Here is a 12,900-nt window from a genome sequence, read left to right as displayed (position 1 = left end):
AATATATTAACATGGCATTTTTATTTATCATCAACTAAAGCTTTTTCCGGAAAGTGTCAAATAAAAAAAAGGTAATTGTGATATTTCATGTTATTATGATATTAATAAAATCTCTATAGGGAACCCAGAGTATACGTCATAAAAAGGAAGGTTTCAATCTAATTATCAATAATTGAATAACGATAATTATATATTAAAGAAAAATATCCCTCCGTCATCCCCTACTACGATCCCCTGGGGGATTTATACTTACTTTAATATAATAAGTACATACTTGTATCAATAACGCACAATAGCACGATAGTCAGGTTTTGTAAACTCACCCGCAATTAAAATTTTCACCAAATCCCGGTTGAATCTAATGCACTGCTTAAATCTATGTTCCTCCATATCATACCGGTCTAGTAGGTCTGTCAACATCCAAAGTAATTCAATATGGATATTCATTATTAAATATATGCTTATAGTGATCAATATTCTGAAATGGATCCATTGTGTTATTGTAATTATAAGTACTCCAGTGCAACTAAGACCTCAGGGTTGTAAACATAGATTTACATCTATGTTTACTTTATTATTTACATCTGTGTTATCTTGTCTTGAGTACCGTTAAAATATTAGCACAACTAAAATAAGCCTCAAGCATTCTTTAATAATCTTAGTACAGAGTACTAAAAATCGACGTCAAAAGTCATTCATCACCGAGTTGGCCACCCTTAGAGGCGGAATATTTTCTTTAAATTTAAATGGGACTACGTCATTAAACAATCATCAAAATCGGTTCACAAATAAGAGTTATCGCGTAACATACATACACAAAAACATACATTCGAATTGAGAACCTCCTCCTTTATATTGAAGTCTGTTTTCACTTTACTCAGGTGAATTTTGAGTATAGATTTTTTTACAATACCACGTGACGGGACGAACACGTCGTGCCTCTGGTGGTAAGCGACACGCCTATCTATAACAGAGATCTGAGAGGCACTACCACAACACCCGTCAACGTGAGACACAAGTTGACAAGTCTCAAGTGCCTGTGCTTTCACCAGCTTATCCTTCAAAACCGGAACGCAGCAAGCCCACATTGCTGCTTGGCGGCTGAAATAGGCACTTCCAAGCTTGAGTAATGTTCTGGAATAAAAGCTCTCCATGAAATCATTTTCAAGTTTGAGTATTGATTATAGTTCTAGAATACGAACCTAACTCTTTGTCGTGGAAAAAAATACTTTTTCTACCTCCATAGGTTTAGCAAAAGTTCAGTTAAGTTTTCTTCGAAAACAAAAACTACTCCATTCCTTCTTTCGTTAACGCTTTTATAGCCAAAGCACCTTTTAGCGATTTCGTTGACGTTTTCCTGCACATTTTATGTTGGGAATTAAAGGTTCTTTCGCATCAGTGGCAACGAAGCGTTTGTAGGAAACTAGGCGGTTCAAGTCAAGGTGGAAACCAAATGACATATGTTATAAAATGTAATTGGTCAAAGATCAAACTTGCTTGTATTAAAGTTTCTAAATCTATGCTATGATTTACAAATTCTAATACAAGCAAGTTTGATCTTTAATTTTTAAAGACTGCTCTTTAATGTTGCAGACCGCTTAATGGGAAATATATGATATTTAACATACTTCAAAATAAACTCCTAATGATTAATTGGAGTCGATTAAAATAATCTATTTATTTATTTCCACAACGTTTCTGTTTGTTTTTAAACCTAATACAAATAAAAGACCAAACATAGCATACAATATTACTAAGTCTTTAATTAAAACAAAATAACAATAATAATAATGAATAAATACAACCTCAAATGGGATTTCTTTAAAATGTCGCTCAACTACATTAAAACACAAAATCTAGTAAAGTGTCTTCATCAACAGGGTAAAACAATTTCTCCAATAAGAAATTTTTCAAAAATTTTTCGATTGACTGCTAGACATTGTTGCTTGGGACGTGGGACTTTTTCACCACGTCTGTTTTTCCTCTACAAGTGTTTTCGGCTCGGTCTCCTTATTATAGTCAAACAAACATCCAAGCACGCCAATTCACAACTCCATAATATTGTGAAGTCGTGTAAACGATTGCGAGTGTGGAATTCCAACCATGGTTCTCATTGCTTTTTTCGATAATTTTATTTCTGCTATTTGATCACTACAAAAACTTTACGCAAAAGATTCCTGAACCGCTTCTTTACAGCAAATGTGTGAAGTCTCTAACAATTCACAAGTTGCATAGAAAGAATTTTACGACTTACGGACGTAAAACGTGTGATTGCCGTTTCCGATCGAATTTCACTAAAATAATTTACGTAAAACCATTCAGCATTTAAATTCTACAGATGAGTCAATCAGTTGCTTAAAACTCTAATAAATCATCATAATTTTCACCAATACAGTATACAATCTTTTACAGGGCACGGGTCTCCACTAAGGAGACGGTTTAGCCCATAGTCCATATTGAGCGCTGGTTAAGGACTTCACTTAGTTTTCAGGGGTTGTAAAGTTTTTTCGACAAGTTATTTATTTATTTGACAAACTAACATAATTGTACATATGATTATTTTCGGTACAAATAGATAGAGCTTCTTACAAAAAAGTTCGTCTAAGGAAGTACTGCCACTTTACCTATTTCTGCCGCTGTAATGACAGCATTGTGTTCCGGTTTTGAAAGGTAAGGGTGTTGGTGAAGTTACAGGCATATGTGAAGTCCCATGTGCCGGAGACATAAGTTGAAGTGGCTCTAGCTCTGAGTGGCACTGCAAATGTTATGGACAGGCGTGTAGCTTACCATCAGGTGCACGACTTTTTCATCCCGTCACTTGATATTATTAATAAAAAAAGAATCATTTGCAGTTTGGTCGTTGCTAATTGTATGAGGCATAATTATAACATTTTTAGTAAAAAAAATGGCCTCAAAAGTTTGTTTATCGGCCTTTTATTGGAATTACAATACATCTCTTTGCCAAGTTTTATTGCGATCGGTTAATGGAACGTGGAAATTTCCTTCAAATATAAATGTAACCAATACTGAGGTACCCTCTTTCCAATAAAAAAGAATCATCAAAATCACTTCCTTTTTTGTAGTCGTTTAAAAATGCACTGAAAACAAGCAAGCGTTATTTAAATGCGACGTCATAAGATAGTGCGTGTATTTTTCTTGCAGCTACCGCTTGTCGGTACGGCATCACTAAAACTTACAAAGATAGAATTTCTTTCAATGGAATTGCAATGCATAGAAGGTATAGCTACTCCTTTTATAACATTGTTTTTGTTTGTACACAAAATTATATTAAAGTTAAAAAACCCCGACATAAAATAGTGTTGGTTGTTACCTGTGGTACCTAATTCAAAAAAATACAATAAAGCCAAAAGGAGCCCCAGCACAAATCCAAACGCAAACCTGATCGCACGACTGTGAACACACCTTATGTGTATTAGTGCTACAATCTGTCTATCGACTTTCTAATTTATAAATAGATAAAAAAATTCCCACCCCTCAATCGCAAAACATTCCTTGTTTGAAACTTTTTTAATGAAATTCTTTAAAGATTCCTTTCAAAAACAACTTATTTAATCTAACTTTGAAGTATCTAGATGGATATCGTATCTCATTAATTTGGTAGATTTGCGATACCGTTGTTAAAAAATAACATTTCAGGAGCTTCATAATCGATTTAAACAATTTCGCGTCTCCACTCGACGAATCATTCGTACGCTGCTACCAACTTTAGCAATCGTTCACTAATTCATTTGAAGAAAATATGTAAAGGAATGAAATGTTTAAATGAAGAAACGTAATGGAACACTAAGCTGGCAAATCGATTTTAAATAAAAGTATCGATTAGATTGTTTATTGCAATGTTTGTTATTATCAAATATCATTGTAGTGGACTGTATCAATGGGGTTCGAATGCTAATGAAGAGTGAGCAAGACCAAAGGAAATGTTCTTACGTTTTATTTAACCAATGACACTCAGCTACGAACGAAACAGAATAAACAATGGAAATAACAAAGAAAAAAGCGTCGAAAACAATTACATTTGAATTTAAAATTCAATCTAAAACTAAACTGCAAAAAAGACTATCTGAAATATCGATACCTGCAATTAACACTACGCCAACTTCATTTTTTAGTTTTTTCTGTTTTTAATGTAAACAGCCTTATTTTATTTACTAATATTATACAAACAAAAAACATTTCGAAAAAACGATAAAACGTATTTTGTTTAAAAAAATAAACAAGCGAAAGACAAAATAAAAACAGAGACAACCAGAAATTAATTTGGCATAGTGTTTATTGGAGGTACCGATATGTACGAAAAGATTTGTAGTGACTGCTGCGATATAAATAATGGTAGTAAAAGTAATAATATAAATTGCAAGGACACTATTTTAATGTTTTTTTTTCTACCGTGATATTTATGTATTTATTTGTTATTATTATTTGTATCTTTGTACCAATAATAATAACAAACACAAAGTGAAATTCCTTCGAACTGAACTCGAAGTAGTGTCTCTTGCCTCACCGTATCTACAGGTCTGTTAACTGAGCTACAGAGTGAGTCCAGTTAACAAGTCCCATGTGCTTGTAATTTCACCACCACCCTTACCGTTGAACACCGAAACGCAGCTATGCTCACATCACCGCTTGCCGGCAGAAACAGGTAAAGTGGCAGTACGTCGTCCCTGGGCGAACCATTTCACAAGAAGCTCTACTGCTGAAAAAAAAACCGAGGAATAGATTTACCAATAATGCACAATTTAATTCAAATACGGTTAAATTTGTTTTTTTTTTAACATACTCAACATAGCCCCGCACTAGGGAAACCCTGTGTTCCGGGTGTCATGGACACACATAGACAACCACAAACTACACCCAAAGTCACGAGAGAAATAAATGTAGGCCATACAAATATTTTTCCCGGCCCGGGAATCGAACCTGGGACCTCTGCGTAGCCGTCCGGCATGGTAACCGTTCGGTAAAGTGTATTGAATTGATATTCAATTACTTTTTGTGAAATTACTCCACTATTTTGTTAAATTTATTAATACAAAGATCGAATGCTTAGAGAAGAATATTTCGATCCAGCCGGATTCCAACCGACGTCTTCTAGCAAACCGTGCCAGACTAGCGTCTGTCAAATAAAGTTATCGAATTATTTTGTCTTACTGTTGCCAATGATATAAATTAAGCTAGTCGGTTTCTATGACACCAAGTAACTAGTTGCTAAAGTGCTAAAATTTCACGTCATAATTGTCACTAAATAATAGTTCAATCAAGTTAATACATCAAACGAAAACCTCAAATTAAGAGACCCCAATAATCAAAACTACTGTAACAAGTTTGATCTTGAAGCAAATTAAAACATTGTTTATAACGAGACCCGAATTCCCTTCAATCTATTATATTAATTAAATTATGCCTAAGAGAATTCAAAGGTACTACCGTTGTAAAATTAAGGTCTACTAGTGATAGGTAGAATCAAATGTAACGATGAATTGTTATTCCTATAGTACGACACTCGAAGCATCTCGTTGTAAAATACATAATTATAAAAAAAAAACAAAATAAAATTTGATGACAAGGCGCGGAATGCGCGAGCAATCTCGAGCATACGTGACAATTCCGCGGAAGATTTTAGCTCGTATGTAATTTGTACGTTACACAATTGACCATAAAGTTCATTATCTTATGTACAATATCGTCACAAAAATTCGCTTCTATTCCGTTCGCCGCAATATAAATAGAGCCTAACCTTGGCGTTTATTACATAGACACATAGTCTGATTTATTTTTATTTATTTAATCGAATTAATCTTTCATACAGCCAATTAATTGGTAAGAAAAACAGTCCCCCTTGACCACGGTATCCGTAATTTGGGGTGCACGATGCACAATATACTATTCCTTTCCTGTACTTCTGGCGGACCCTAGACCCTGACCTTACACCGATGGGCAAATCCTTTTACCACGATGGCAAGCATTATTGTGTTTGCCATCGCTACGATAAGAAGAAGAAATCTGAAATTACAATTTATTTGTAATTTTTTGTGTTAGTTACAGTACCTACCGTTTCCGAATTGGCAAATCCTTTTACCAGGCAAACATTATATTGTATAATAACCATGATCGATACGATGTGAAGAAAAAACCATTCAAATTTATTGTACGATAATTTTAACAATAACGGAACATTCGAATAATTCGACAGTTACAATTATTTAAACAATCTCCCATCACTAATAAAGTTCGTACTAAAGACAAATTACTGTTACGGAAGTAAATATTCTATTCAGAGTTATGTTTTCTGCTTTAACGCGTGTCAATAAATTTTAGAAAGAGCAAAATAGTAAATTGGAGATTACTGAAAAAAAAATGTGATATGCAAACTATTTCAATGTTGGAAGGGAAGACCGACCAATTATTTTCTTTGCCGTGCCATTACAGTGTTCATAATGCAATGTACCACCTAAACATAACATGATCTGCAATAAAGTATTGAGCCCAGGCGGACGAAGATTTTTTCTTTATGTTTGACCTTTGTATTAGTAATTACAACAAGCTTTTAATTTTTATTTGTTTCAACTTTATTGCCACAAAAAGTAGTACAGTCACATACATGAGATACCTGACCCCTAACATACCCAAACCGACATTTTGGTTGTGAGAGCCATCTTACAAGCAATTTCAACGTTATCGTATTACCAGTACAGTGGAGTGTTGCTTGAATATGATCAACTTATTTTTATAGAATAGAATAGAATTATTTATTTCGGACCATGATCCATAATAATGTTAGTAATACAGTAAATTTTTCTTACGTGCTATGGTTTGTACAATACAATACTATAATATAATTTAATATAATATGTATAATTCTATAATATAATTATAGATGTAATATATCTATAATATAATTTTTAGAACCAACACAAAATTTCGTCACTTAACATGCAAGTAAATTAGTCGAGTGGCTTGTTGTTTGTATGGACTGCCAGTTACAATATCCGTGGTTCGATTCCACGAGCACTATTTTATTTTAATGTTATATTTTTAACAGCATTGTTTCACTTTTTAATGTTAACGGTGACAAATCGCAATATTTGCTCACTACAAATTACCTAAGGTGGGTGGGTAGATATTATTAATAAAGCGCCCAGATATTATTAAAAAACCCACCCTAGGGCATGGATAGATTAACAAATCACGAAATTGCTCTGCAGTATGCATACGATCGTGTCTTCTGTGATTAAGCATTGTTTCACGTTTCGTTCCCATTTATTTATTCAGTTTTAATTACTTTCAAAGTTTTCTTTCTTGTTTTAATAATATGCCGCACTTAAATTATTAAAATTAGAAATTATTGTTTTATATGAACAAGACTTAGACATTCCTTACACCTATCCAGAGGTTAAAAACAATAAAAATAGTATATTATATAGTCATAGCCAAATAATATTTTATTTTTAATGTGACTCGAACCATGCTTGCCTCAACTTCCAAAGCAATCCATAAACCGCTAGGCCACGACGGCCTTACTATAGCTTTTTGAAATTTTTATTCTATATTTAAGTAACAACTATACTTTAAAGATCAAATTAGCTTAAAAAGTGTCTTACAATGTCATTCACTAATGGGACGACCGGGTAGTCAATAACAAAATAAATTTTACTGCTCACTAGTTAAAGTTTAAGTTTGTTTAACAATTTTCTCCACATTTTTGTGCTCAGAACCAAAAGGTCGACAAAGTCGACTTAGGGGGTCAGGTATCATGTGTATATGACTGTACAAATGGCGGACTTAATGCCATTAGGCGTTCTCTAGCAGTCAGTTCAGACATGGTTCAGACTGAGTTTAGAATAAATAACAAGGGTGCATAACATGACAAATAAAAACATACGATATATAATATATAGCACATGACTATATCCATGTATAAACAATCTGTATATACATATATACACAATGCATACACATAGAATTGTCCTATGATGCCACTGACAGACACACAAACAAAGGCTTTGAAACCTTAGAACTTTCTCTTTTCGTGTGGGAAGTTATTAAATAATTCGTATGATGTTCCAGTTTCGTCACCATGCAAACACTAAGTGAAATACCTTTTCTGCGTTTAAATAACAAATAATTACTCATTGGGATATTTGAAAAAATATAACATTAGTAGTTGCATTTCCAAATTTAACATATAGATTTGGGGTCAATTGAAAAGTTTGAAATATTTCCTACTTTTAGGAGCATCTCTGCCAGTGCTGCCAACCGACCGCGACAATTCTACGTTAGGAGCATCTCACTCAATAAATTATGAATATAGCAGTATAATTATTAATATAACACTCAGATCAGTTTCCTAGACGAATCTCCAGATCGATATAATCGTCCTATCCTTCTCCTTTCCTTTTTATAATGAAAAAAAAAAAAAAAAAACGTTTATAATTTTTTTAGTCTAACCATATAATGTGATCAGTAATTATAACGTCCAGCATTCATAAAAGGGTTAATAGGCAGTATATAGCAAATAAGTTCACATCAGTGATAAAATACAAATCGTAATAAACCTGAAACAAAATAACACAGAAATTCACAAACGCGAAACATCGAAAATCCTGGTCACGGCACCAATATTGCCAAACCAATCGTGTAATAGAGCGTCTGAATTCCGCTATCGGGCACTGCCCAGCGAAATGGACGAATTGTGGCTACATTGGAAGCTTTCAATTGGTTCGCGATAGCCACCATTAGGTCCAGCTAAACAAAATTTAACCTAAATGCGGTTATTCGAATTGCTGCAATTAATTTGGTGTTTGTGAATTTTAGATTACAAATTATGCAGTATTTTTTTATGAAGCCTGTCGTGTAACAGCGAGCTCGTCAATGTTTATGTTATTTTTGATGTCTTGCTTTACTTTTGTCTCTGATGGCTTCCCATGGCCCGTGTAACACCCGTACACGTAAATAACAGATCCGGTGCTGGTTATGTACGTGCCTAAGATTATATAATAACACGTCGCGAAATTATACAAGAGCACAGGACAGTAAATAACTGCCGTAAGGTAAATAGACCTTAATAGCAAAAATAAAACAAACCGTTGCCGCTTAAACCGTTCATATCAATTAATATGCAAGCACAAAATGTCGTAAACTAAACCAAGTTCGTAAATAATTCATGCAGAAAATAAACAATTACGTAAGAGCACATAGTACTCTTTCAGAGGCTAGAAGGCTAGCTATAAAAATATAGCTGTGAGAGATAATAAAATAATAATTAAGTTAGTATATACGTAAATATAATATAAATACTATATGACCAGTGGTTCTCAGCAGTTCGTTGAACAGCAGATGACCTATATAACAATAGAAACCCGACTTCAAAGAGACCTTTGGGGTAAGACTTTTAAGTCTAGATGGAGTCTGATAAACGATACCTGGCCTCCCAGCACCCTTATAGCCAGTTCTGGTTAGAAGGTCAACCTGAGACCCCGATTCTCGCACCCAACAAAGCCTTCAGACAGCTAAGCCTAAATCTCGTTTATACCCTTACGTGCTCCATACAAAATCATTCATTCACATTCTATAAATAAAATAAACGTGCAAGTTACGCTCCCTAAGTTACGCTTTGCATTTACGCGCTGCTATTTGCGCTTCCCTACTTCGAAAGCAGCCGCGAATGTCTGTGTCAAGAACTAGAGGGTGATGATGAGTTGTGCAAGGTAGTCTCAATACCATTCTGTGGTATACATAAAGTTACAGCTCTAACCAGACTTCACACAAGATGCAGAGGGTCAAGGATTGCTGCTACTGCTGTCCGTAGGATTGTTGTCGGGAACAGTCCAGCACACAGAGCTCACCACGTCGCTACTACTAACATCTGCAGCTGCATACCGAGCGCCATGATACACGGTTTCCAGGTCGGTGGCAAGCTCCAGCCTCCGTCTTTATTAAAATTTGGTTGCCTACTTATTTCAATAGCCTCTCGGATTTTGCGGGGCACAAAATACTAAAACTATCGCACTAAAACCTTAGCTTTATCTAACCGGATATAATGACCAGTACCGGAGATCAGAAAGTGGTCTGCCACCGCAGATCCATTGACATCTTGGTTCTTCAAGGATCGGATATACTCACCTAGCCTAGTAGCCACGTTCCGTCTCGTTTCGCCGACGTAACACTTGCCGCAGTCACAGGGAACCATATAGATACCGGGGACCCCCAGAGGATCTCTGTCCTTTGGAGAGCGAAGCAATTGTCGCAGATGTGTGAGAGGACGGAATATTGTCTTGATGCTGTACCTTCGGCGTAGCAAGTTTCCAATCACATCCGTCACCCCCCTGACTTAAGGTAAGTACGCTACCGCTTTCTCTACCGATGCTGGTCGAGGCCTCGTTAATGCATTTGTCACACGCCAACTCTGTTTCCACTTGTAACCGTTACCAACCAACACGTCCTTCACATGATTTAGCTCATCATCTATGTAATCCGGGTTGCTAGTTTCAAAACTATATTAATGAGCGTCCGCGGAACTGAGGCTAAATGTAATAATAATAATAAATGAGGTGATGATGTGAATCCACTCTCAGGTGTCCGTGTGGGTTGGTTTCCGATACACCGCATGAGACAACCGACCGTTATGTGCACGTCTCACCAACACATCCAAGAAAGGAAGAACCCCGTTCTGCTCACATTCCACGGTGAAGGTGATCTTCGGGTGAACGCTGTTTAGGTGTGCCAGTAGCGACTATACTCCCTCTTTAGGCAAAATGGCAAATACGTCATCTACATAGCGCCATCAGTATCTCGGTTCTAATGGAATGTTCACCAGCGCAGTATCCTCAAACCATTCCATAAATGTGTTAGCTGTAACTGTAGCTAGTTGTAAATTAATACACTCTACTGAATCAGAAATAATCATAAGTACGTCTTCTATCGGTATATTTGTAAACAATGATACAACATCAAAACTCACCAATATCTAGTTATTACTAACACGTTCTCCTTCTAAAAACTGTACAAAATGTGTAGAATCTCTCACATAACTTGATGTTTTACCCGTGAAAGGAAGCAGTATGTCCGACAGGAAACGAGCAGTCCTATATGCTGGCGCATCTAGTTGATTCACTATAGGACGAAGAGGCCATGCCGGTTTGTGGATTTTAGGCAACCCATAGATCTTTGATGGTTTGGGGTTCAGCGGACTTAGGATGTCGTATAAAAAGTCATCCGGCAGAGATTTTAGTAACCTATTCAGCCCATTGGTCACTCTGTTGGTAGGGTTATAGATAACTTTTTATAGGTACCACTGTCACACAACAAGTTATTCATCTTTTCTTCATAATCCCGCGTGTCAACAATGACTGTGGCATTACCTTTGTCCGCCGGCCCTCCGTAGTGCATCCAGAGCATTCAACTCGGACCTGGGTATGTTAGGCTTAGGAAACTTGGATTTTCTTAATACCTGTGAAACGTCCTGTCTTAAACACTCAGCATCATGCCTGCTTATTTTATTGCGCACAATAGTGTCCTCCACACTCATAATCATTGATTCCACAGGTATTTTCCTCGGTGTAGGTGCAAAATTTAGACCTTTAGATAAAACATCCATCTCGTACTTTGTTAATTCCCGCGAGGATAAATTTATAACAGTTTTATGTGTCGAAACCGTATTGCATTCACTAGTGTGTTTTTGCTTGGAGTTTTTCGTAAGGCACTTCAAATTACTCTCGTGTGTTTTTTCTGAATTCACAGTGACATAAGCAGCCCTACTGTATGATTGCATTGAGAGTTACCCGTAAATCCGGTCTTAAAATCTGAGGGTCGTATTCTAGAACTCTACTCGATGCTCAAGTCATGATTTGAGTATGGCTTAAAGCATTCGAAATCATACTCAAGTCCCTGCCATTAGGGTCGTATTTCCAGTGCTTGTGTTGCCAGTGCAATCCTGACTCGAGCATTGAATAGAGTTCTAGAATACGACCCTGAGACAGCTGCAAATGTAAGTGGTATAATTCTCCTGTGAAGACGGATATCTTTGGATAGTAATCTCTTATTACCCACTTAAGAAACTTCCTGTTTACATTTTCAAAGAAATGCTCGTAACCTTGTATGCACTTTGAGGGTTTAACTTCCATGAATTTAGACACAACACAATATTCACGACACATTTTTAAAAATGTTAAACCACTTTCAAGTTTATTAAGTTTGATTCTAAGTTTATCGAACAGTTGCACTTGTTTAGCCATACCTTCCCGTAAAGGCTTGATATTTTATTATGAAAACTAACGCGGTTATCACACATTATAATACAAAAGTAACGGGGCTTACTCGCGTAATATTTTAGTCGAAAGTGGTCCGACTAGTTACGTCGGGAGAGGATTTTCCTCTTCTGAATTGTTCAGCTAAAACACCAATTACTAGAATCATGAAAAAAAGAAGTTCACAAAAGACATATAAAAAGACTTAATCGAAAGAATAAGAAAGACAAAAAATTAAATACACACATCAAAAGTGTCTAGCGATCAATTGAATATTTTTGAAATAAAAATTATTTAAGCAATATTTACCCAATCCAGTCTTCCAGGACGACTTCTTACTTTAATGCTTATGTTTTATTTAACCGCTTACCCCTATATTTAATTAAAATAAACTAAAATTGATGTTTTTGCAAATTGTGGGAAAAAAGTCAAATTAACGGCGTCAATTAAATGACAAAAAAATGGCGAAAATGATGATTTTGCTCATTTTTATTGTAAAGATAAGAAAATTAATAATCTGTATTTCCACCATTAACACGAATCACACAATTACAGCGATTTGGCATGCTTAAGATGAGTTCATCAAAATCACGTGCGTTGTCATGCATTAGTTGAAATGAATCACCCAACTGGCCTC

Source organism: Hyposmocoma kahamanoa, unplaced genomic scaffold (genome assembly GCF_003589595.1).
Source record: "Hyposmocoma kahamanoa isolate Upper Pololo Valley unplaced genomic scaffold, ASM358959v1 210, whole genome shotgun sequence".
In the NCBI taxonomy this organism is placed as follows: Eukaryota; Metazoa; Arthropoda; class Insecta; order Lepidoptera; family Cosmopterigidae; genus Hyposmocoma; species Hyposmocoma kahamanoa.
Note: the sequence above shows the minus strand (reverse complement) of the source record.